We start from the raw sequence: 9,885 nt of genomic DNA on the forward strand, positions 1-9,885 counted from the left end.
ACTCGCGCACCGTTTGCTGTCTTGGAATCTTTAAGTCTCTTCTGTAGTAGCTCTTTTCTCAATTTGTGCTCAATTATTTTGCTCATTTCTCTGCTTGCTTATTTTTCTCATGCCATGAAGACAATGACTTTATACACTGTATTATAATATCACCTAGCCTGGTACATATGTACACAGCAAACATTTGTTGAGTAAATGACGAACTGAACAATGAAAGGATCCCGTTATGTTCTTCCCAGCTGTCCAGGATGTGCAGGTTTTGCCCTCCCCCAGACTATAGGTTGGTGCCTGTACTAACTTATCCCAACACCTGGCTAAAGAAGGGTGTTAAGTAAACGATTGTTTGAATTAGCTAGACAGATAGACTCATCTTCTAACCTCACCTCACCCACTGCCCAGTCTGTTTATGAACTCATTCCCTATTCAGGCAGGGAAGGAGAGAACCCTAGGCTTGGTGCTGCATTGAGGCATGACTGCTGCCAGTGTGCCCCAACGCTTCCTCTCACACCTATAGGATAAAAGGTGTCAGGGCATGGTAGTGGGATGCATGCAAGTGTCTCCCAGCTATGTCCTTTCTCTGAGAATATAGCAACTACTTTCCCAGAGGATGGGCCTCTGTGGTTGTTCATTTAACATCCCCCTGGATATAACTGATTGGACGATGAGTGGACAACTAACACAGGAGAAGTGAATCCACTGGCTGCTGTATTAGTTCCCTGTAGCTTCTGTAGCAAATCGTAACCAATTTGGTTACTTTAAACAACAGAAATTTATTCTCCCGTAGTTCTGGATGCCAGTAATCTAAAATCAGTAGTACTGGACTGAGGTCAAAGTATTAGCAGAGCTGTGCTCCCTTCAGAGGCTGTAGGGGAGAATCTGTCTCTTCCAGATTCTTGTGACTGCAAACATTCCTTGGTTTACAGCTGCATCACTCCAATCTCTGCTTCGTATCACCTTCTCTTCTGTCTGTGCCCAATCTCTCTTTGCCTTACTCTGTAAGGTTATACATATGATTGCATTTAGGGCCCACCCAGATAAACCAGGGTAATTTCTCCATCTTCAAATCCTTAACACCTCTACAAAGACCCTGTTTCCATATAACATTCACAGGTTACAGGGCTTAGGAAATAAATATCTTTTCAGGAGGGTGGACATTTTTCAGCTGACCCCAGCTGTCCAGGTACCAAGCAGATTTTATCTCAATATTGCAAACTAAGAAACAAAGAAACTATAGTTGATGGTAGAAGCTTGAAGTGAGTAACTATTTAGTTAGGTTTGGAGCAGCCTTTTTCAGCAATATGCTCACTAATGAGTGAGCAGAGAAAGCCAGTCTACAGAGAAAGGCAGGGAAATGGAGCAGAATTAGAAATGGCAGAGTAGGAGGTCTGAGAAAGTGAAAAGATGGAGGAAGGTGCTATCTTGTCCAGAGACACTCCCACTTTCCTTCTGTTAACCTTCTTTTCTTGGGCTACACTACATTTTACTAATGGGATGACCAAGTTTCCTGGTACCAGCTTTAATCCTCGGCAGATGCCCACATCTTTCAGAGCCTCAGTCTCTCACCTGAAACATGGGTGTGATGATAGTACTTATCTTGCAGACTCTGAGGATAAAGTACTTTCAGGATCTAATGCCTGGTGTTTCCAAAGGGGCTGCAAGAGGTCATGTGGTAGCCAAGTCATTGGCTTTCTGAAGATCTTCAGAGGGAGAGATTTACAGAGGTATATGATTATCAGTTAAGATTCTCTGGTTACAAGCGACTGAAATCTTTCCTATAAAACAGAGATGGAAGTGATGGGAAGGATGCTTAATATCTCACAGAGTTAAAGGGAAAGCTGAACAGCCAAGCCTCAAGAAGGACTTGGAGGACGGAAGCTCCAGGCAAGAACTGAAGAGAAATCTCTCCAGGAGGCTGCTGTCAGAATGACGTGGTTCCAACTACAGTTGGCCCTTTGAATCCACACATTACACATCCATGACTTTTTTTTGGTTGCGCTGGGTCTTCATTGCTGTGCGCGGGCTTTTCTCCAGTTGTGACGAGCGGGGGGCTACTCTTCGCTGCAGTGTGTGGGCTTCTCATTGGGTGGCTTCTCTAGTTGTGAAACACGGGCTATAGGCGCGCGGGCTTCAGTAGTTGTGGCTCACGGGCTCTAGAGCGCAGGCTCAGTAGTTGTGGCGCAACGGCTTAGTTGCTCCACAGCACGTGGGATCCTCCCGGACCAGGGCTCGAATCCGTGTCCCCTGCATTGGCAGGCGGATTCTCAACCACTGCGCCACCAGGGAATTCCCCACATCCACGACTTCTGCATCCGTGGGTTCAAACTGTGGATTGAAAATATTCAAAGAAACAAAATTCCAGAAAGTTCCAAAAAGTAAAACTTGAATTTGCCATGTGCCAGCAAACATTTATGAAGCATTTACAGCTATTAATATAGCATCTACATTATGTTGGGTACTATAAGTAATCTGGAGATGATTTAAAGTGTAAGTGAGAATGTGTGTAGGTAATAAGCAAATACTATGCCATTTTATGTAAAGGGATTTGAGCATCCTTGTATTTTGGTATTTAAGGAAGTCCTAGAACCAATCCTCCATGGATTCTGAGGGATGACTTTACATGTCTGCCATCAAATTCAAGTTCTGGTGAAAGAAGCTGATTGGCCTGGGTGGGATTCTATTTACCCCTGGGAAGTGGAGAGACCTGGTCTTCTGACTGACAGTTCCAAGACAACTTGGCCACATCGACTGGTAGGATTCATCAGGTCAAATCTGGGAGAGGGATGCCTGGCTCTGTGCAGCGAGAATGAGTCCTATTATTTGTAAAACAAAAGTGATGTTTCAATTACTCAACTGTCAGTGATTTTACAAAGTCTGAACTTCTCATCATTTCCCTAAAGGGACTAGGATTTTAATTCTTCAAGATGAGGGTATGAGGACAGATGTCAGGGAGAGGGATGGAGACAGAAAGAACAGGGACTGAGGGAGAAGGGTGACAGTCTGGACAATCTTAAGAACCCTTGCAATTTTCAGCAACACCCTTGCAACTTCCGTAGGGTCTTCAAAACCTTATCTTTGAAGCCTTCCCCAAGGGCCACACCTGCCCCACTTTTGTCCTCACCCGGAGTGTTTCTCCCCTGTTCCTGTTCACGGTCCAAACCCCCAGCAGGTTCCTACAGACACAAATTCCTTGGTCGAAGCCCCATTGTGCACCAAGAAGGGACCAGGAGCAAGAGAAAGAGTAAAGTGAGAAGGGATACGTGATGAGGGGAGGTCCCCAAGGAAGTATCAGGAAAAAAGATTCTAAGTGGGGACGCTGGCCATCGATGGGAAGGGGCCTCTGAACCAGCAGACAGGGAGTTAAAGATGGATAGAGTGTGGATAGGTTTTGAGTAGAGAATCAGAGGGCCTTCCTGCCTCTTGGCCTCTCTCTTCTCTGAGCAATGGAAAGCAAAGTCATTGGCTGAGGAAAGGTAGGGTTGTGTTGGGAGTTGCAGGAGTGAGAATTCTGGAGTAGCTGCTGGGGGCTGTGCACGTGGCTGTGATGCTAGAACTTGAATCCATGCAGCCCACCGAGTAGTGGAACGGTCTGTAGTACTGCAGGGCAGTCCTTCCTGATCACGCGGAGCGTACTCTTCTCATTAGCCCTGTGTGTCCTCATGGCAGATTGGTGAAGTAGACAAGGCAGGCACTGATAGTCCCACCTTCTATATATAAGCTGAGGCTCTGGAATTACGGGTTTTGACCAAGGCCACCCAATTTATTCAAAGCGGAGACGAGGCTAAACTCTGTGGTCCCTGGCAGCTGTCACGATGGAAAAGCTCTGTTTCACTTGTGTTTCATGGGGTAGGAAAAACACTGAGACTTGTGAAAATAACAGAGACTGTCTTCTGAGCCCAGAATGTGGCCCAAAAGAGAGCAGGAAGGGAGACTGTCCTCCACCACGAGATGGTATGGTGGATGAGTCAGTTCTCCCAACCCTGGAATTATCAGCCTATCTCCAATTTTCCACGTGACACTCTGTCTCTTTTCTTCTGACAACACCTACTGAACTACAATTCTACCCCGAACTGAACACTCAAAACAGAAAATAACTGCCCAAGGCCAAGGCTACATCTGTCTGTGATGACAGGCAGACTCTCTGCCCTACAGCACAGGGACATAAATGTCAAAGGCACTTGGGCTGGCTCCTTCCTGCCATCCTGGATGCCCCCACTGTGATGCAGGCCCGGAGCAATCATCCCATGTCACAGCCACTGTGGACATGATCTATAATAGCTGACACTTGGCTCCCCTACTCCCCAGAGCTGGCTGCTGTCAGGTTTGGTATGTGGAACATTTTGTCTGAGGGACATGCTGGCCTGGGTTGAAAGTAATTCCCATCAGCTCAGAACAGGGTGGTCTGTCACAAGGTTATTTTTCAGTTTGATCTGGACTCAGGAAGTCTTTCGGACTGAGAGCTGGTGTTTTCAAAGGTTAATAAGCCCATCAGAAATTTCTTTCATGAGAAAATGTGATGCATCTGACTTCCCTGACTTGCATGCAGTTCCCAGATCAGGGGCCTGAGCATTATTTCACTTTAGACTCAGGACTGCAGTGTCCTGAAGATTCCTGGGGCCTGGACTGGGAGAAGCTGACAGTGGGATGCACTGGCCACTACTAATGAGAAGCCAGAAAGGACAGAATGTATGTTCTTAGGATGCCCTAAGTGTGTCTGTGTGTAGGTGCACGTGCAGTGTGTGTTTGGCTGTGTGCACCACACAAATGTTTATGTGCATGTTTGTTTGTCTCCAGGGGACATGTGTTTGTGCATATGTGTATGTATGGCTGGTCAATTGGTGTGCATGTGCATGTGTATTCAAATGTGTGTGTATATGTGTACATATGTGTATGTGTGTGTGGTCCTGTGTATGCACAGATGGACAGGCATGTGTTCACACATCTATGCTGGCCTGGGAATGGGGCGGTTTAATGGTGAGAGCTTTGGAATCAGACAGATATGGGTTCAAATTCTAACTCTACAGTTTATTAGCTATAGGAGCCCTTGCTACTCACCGCCTTGGCTTCCTCCTCTCCAAGATGGGATGATACCACCTTTCTCATAGGAGCGGGGTGAGGGTTAACAGCCATGAAGTAGATACTGCCCTGGCACATAGTGAGTGCCCAGCAAGTGGTAGATAATATTATTACTATGACTCTCGTCACCACCATTATCATCCCTCTTGTCTCATCTTATTTTCTTCCCTGCCCGCGTGGCATTCGTTCTGTCTCTTTAAAACCCATCCAGGGCTGCAAACATTTCAGATGGAAATGAACTACCTTGAACTAGCAGTCCAGAGAAATGGGTGACCACACCAGTTCCCCTCACCCACTGTGACTTTGGCTACATCAGTGAATAATAATAATATCCCCATCAACTAAATGACATGAACAACCATCCCTGCTCAATGAGTTTTCTTTCTATGCTGGTACCTCTTGCAGAGATGAAAGTAATCAAATGGTTGTTGGCCACTTTTCTGCACACCCAGGCCCAGCATAGCTTCCATGGAACATATGAGAAGAGAATACACATATCCCCGACCTTAACAATTTCCAGTGCAGTTGTCTTGTTGTTTTTAGTAAGTAAACAAACAAGTAAACAAACAGGCTCACTCAGGTATAACTGTCGTACAATAAACTACACGCATATGAAGCATATGATTCGGTAAGTTTCAACCCATGTACACACCGTATAACCATCACCACAATCAAGATAATGAGCATGTCCATCACCCCATCGCTTCCTCCCACTCTTCCTGCACAACCCTTCCCCCCAGGCAACCATGCTTTCTTTCCCCGCAGACTGGTGTGCATTTTCTAGAGTTCTATGATCTTCAGATTATAATCACAAGCATGAATTCTGGGGGGTTTCTTCACTAAGCATAATTATTTTAAGCTTCATCCATGTTGTCATGTCAGTTTACTCCTTTTTATTGCTGAATAATGTTCCATTTTATGGACGTACCACAATTTGTTATCCATTCACCTGTTGAGGGACTTTTGGGTTGTTTCCAGCCTTTGACTATTACAAATAAAACTCCTATGAACATTTGTGGACAAGCTTGGATGTATGTTTTCATTTCTCTTGGGAAAATATCTAGGGGTGGGATGGTTGAAACATATGACAAGTGTATATTTAACTTTTTAAGAAACTCCCGAACTGTTTTCTAAAGTAATTGCACCATTTTACATCTTTACCAGCAGTGCATGAGAGTTCTGTTTCCTCAAAATCCTCACCAACACTTGATATGATCAGCCTTTTTAATTTTAGCCATTTTTCATAGGTGTGTTGTGTATCCCATTGTGGTTTTTAATTTGCATGACCTAATGACTAATGATGTTGAGCATAATTTCTTTTTGTAAAATGTTATTGGAATATAGTTGATTTACAGTGCTGTGTTAGTTTCAGGTGTACAACAAAGTGATTCAGTTACACATATACATATATTCATTCTTTTTCAGATTCTTTTCTCATATAGGTTATCACAGAATATTGAGTAGAGTTCCCTGTGCTATGCAGTAGGTCCTTGTTGGTTATCTATCTTACGTAGAGTAGTGTGCGTATGGTAATGTGCGTATTTGCTATTCATGTATCTTCTCTGGTTAGCTGTCTGTTCAAATCTTAAGCCTATTTTTAAAGTTGGGTTATTTGTTTTCTTATTATTGAATTTCAGGAATTCTTATATATTCTGGATACAAGTCCTCTATTAAAAATATTTTCCCCCACTTTGTGGCTTGCCTTTGTATCATCTTAACAATATCTTTTAAAGAGAAATTTTAAATTTATCACTGTGTTCCTTTATGGGTTGTGCTTTGCCTAATCCAAGGTCACAAAGGTTTTCTCCTATGTTTTCTTCTAGAAAGTTCATAGTTTTATATTTCACATTTAGGTCTATGGTCATTTTGAGTTAATTTTTAAAATATAGGGAATTCCCTGGAGGTCCAGTGGTTAGGACTCTATGCTTCCACTGCAGGGGGTCTGGGTTCAATCCCTGGTCGGGGAACTAAAATCCCACAAGCCATGTGGCATGGCCAAAAAAAGAAATATATATATATATATAAAATGAGGTATGGATTGAAGTATATTTTTGCATATATATGTCAATTGTTCCAGAATGATTGTTTAAAAGACTGTCCTTGGAGATTCCCTGGTGGCGCAGTGGTTGGGGGTCCACCTGCCAATGCAGGGGACACGGGTTCGAACCCTGGTCCGGGAAGATCCCACATGCCGCAGGGCAACTAAGCCCGTGCACCACAACTACAGAGCCTGCGCTCTAGAGCCTGTGGACCATAACTACTGAGCCCACGCACCACAACTACTGAAGCTCACACGCCTAGAGCCCGTGCTCCTCAACAAGAGAAGCCACCGCAATGAGAGGCCTGCGCACCACCGTGAAGAGTAGCTCCCGCTCACCGCAACTAGACAAAGGCCACGTGCAGCAACGAAGACCCAACGCAGAGAAAAATAAATAAATAAAATTACAAAAAAAAATACTGTCGTTTCTGCACTGAATTGCCTTTGCAACTTTTTCAAAACTCAGTTGTCTGTATATGTGTGGGTCTATTTCTGGAAACTGTCCTATTGTGTTGATCTACTTTTATATCTTTATGTCAATACTATGCTGATTGTTACTGTGGTTTTATGATAAATCTTGTACTGTTAGTTCTCCAATTTTGTTCTCTTTTCTTTCAAAGTTGTTTTGGCTATTATGTCCTTTGCATTTATTTCCATATAAAATTTAGAATCAGGTATTCAATTTCTATAAAAATCCTTCCTGGAATTCTGATTGAGATTATATCATATCTCAGGTCAAATTAAACCTAGTCTCTCCAATAAATCAATTTGGAAAGAATTTAGATCTTAAAAATATTGAGTCTTCTATGAACAAGGTTTATCTCTCCATTTATGTAGATCTTATTTACTTTCTCTCAGCAATGTTTTGTAACTTCCAACGTACAGATCATATCTTTTGTCAGACATATCCCTAAGTGTTTTTAACCCTCATACTAGTCTACACTGAGCCTCCAGAAATTTGTCAATTACAGTTCAAGTTTTCCCACCTCTGTGCTGGTTCCTGCAGAAGTTGTGATTCTACGTATCCACCTATCTGTCTCTCCGATTTGGGAGTAGCAGTTTGCCCTGTGACCTCACTTCTCTGACAAACCTAAGAAGATCTGCTGATTTTCAGTTTGTTCACCCATTTAATTGTTAGGATAGAGTGATGGCTTCTAAGCTCCTTACATGCTAAACCAGAAACCTGTTTAGGTTTTATTTGTCCAGACTATTCATGATCTCTTTACCCTAATTTTCTGTTTTTCCCCAAAAGTGTTTGTTTTTTTTTCATGACCCCCACTTTATGTCCTTTGTTGGCTTATTGTATTCTTATCTTAGTAATTATTTTAGGATAGTATAGATCTATAACACATTTGGTGTGATATTACATACCATAGTATACTTCTGTTTTTTCCCCTCCAGTATTTATGCTATTTTATCATACCTTTCACATATATATCGACAATTATACATATATTTTACATACATATATTCTAGAGTGGGTGGTTACTATTTTTGTTTAAACAGTCAATTACCCTTTACATTTTTAATACTTTAGTTTTTAGAGCAGTTTTAGGTTTACAAAAAAACTGAGCAGAAAGTACAGAGAGTTCCCATATACCCTCTCTCCTGACCTCCACCCCAGTTATTAATATTTTGCATTTGTTACCAATGATAAACAATCTTGATACATTTGTAAAAACGCTAATGTTCATAGTTTACTCTAGGGCTCACTCTTTGTGTTATACATCCTATGGGTTTTCACAAATGCATAATGTCAGGTATTCACCATTAGAGTATCATTCGGTATAGTTTCACAGCCATAAAAATGCCCTGTGCCTCCAGCTCGTCGTCCTTTACTGCTCCCCCAAACCCTTGGCAACCACTGCTTTCTCCAGGATGTCCTATAGTTGGAATCATAAAGTATGTGGCCTTTGGAGACGGGCTTCTTTCACTCAGTAATATGCATTTAACATCTCTCCATGTCTTTTTGTGGCTTGATAGCTCATTTCTCTTTGTCACTGAAAAATAATTCCATTGTATGGAATTGTTTATCCATTCACGTATTGAGAGACATCTTGATTGCTTCCAATCAAGCATTCCAATACAAACATATATATCCAGGTTTTTGTGTGGACATAAGTTCCAACTCACTTAGGTAAATACTTAGGCGCATGATTGCTAGATAGTATGGTGAGAATATATTTAGTTTCGTAGGAAACTGCCAAACTCTCCCAATAATTACCTTTTAAAGATATTTAAGCAATAAGAATATACATAGATATAGATATAGATAGATACACACAAACCCATATATGGCATTTCTAGTTCTCTTCTTTCGTGTAGATCCAGATTTTCACCTGGCCAGTAGGACGTGTTCTGGGTTTCTGTCCAGAGCCCAACTCTGCAGGATGAAGGGACGCGTGTTATGCCGGGACGACACTAGGTGGTGCTGTGGGACCGCTGTCAGGCCCCAGGCCCCAGGCAATGGGTCCTCCCGGGTGGCTCAGCCCTGGAGGAGCCCTCTCCCACCTGGTCCTTCGTAAAGCTAGGGTGGCCCCTCTCCCTGTTCTCCTTCTCTCGGAATGATATAGCCAAGTCCTCCCTTTTCATGCAGCTCCTTGGTTCCTTTTCCAACGGCCCTGTGGGCAGGGAGAATCCTCACCCTCCCTCCTTCCCGCAGAGAGAGACACTGGGTCACCGAGGATGGAGGAGGAAGTAGGGAATAGACAGGAGTACCAGTCCTGGGGGAGACAGAAACCTTGCTGCAGAGACAGTCGACCTTCTAAATGCCC

This window comes from Kogia breviceps, chromosome 5, assembly GCF_026419965.1.
Source record: "Kogia breviceps isolate mKogBre1 chromosome 5, mKogBre1 haplotype 1, whole genome shotgun sequence".
Taxonomy (NCBI): Eukaryota; Metazoa; Chordata; class Mammalia; order Artiodactyla; family Physeteridae; genus Kogia; species Kogia breviceps.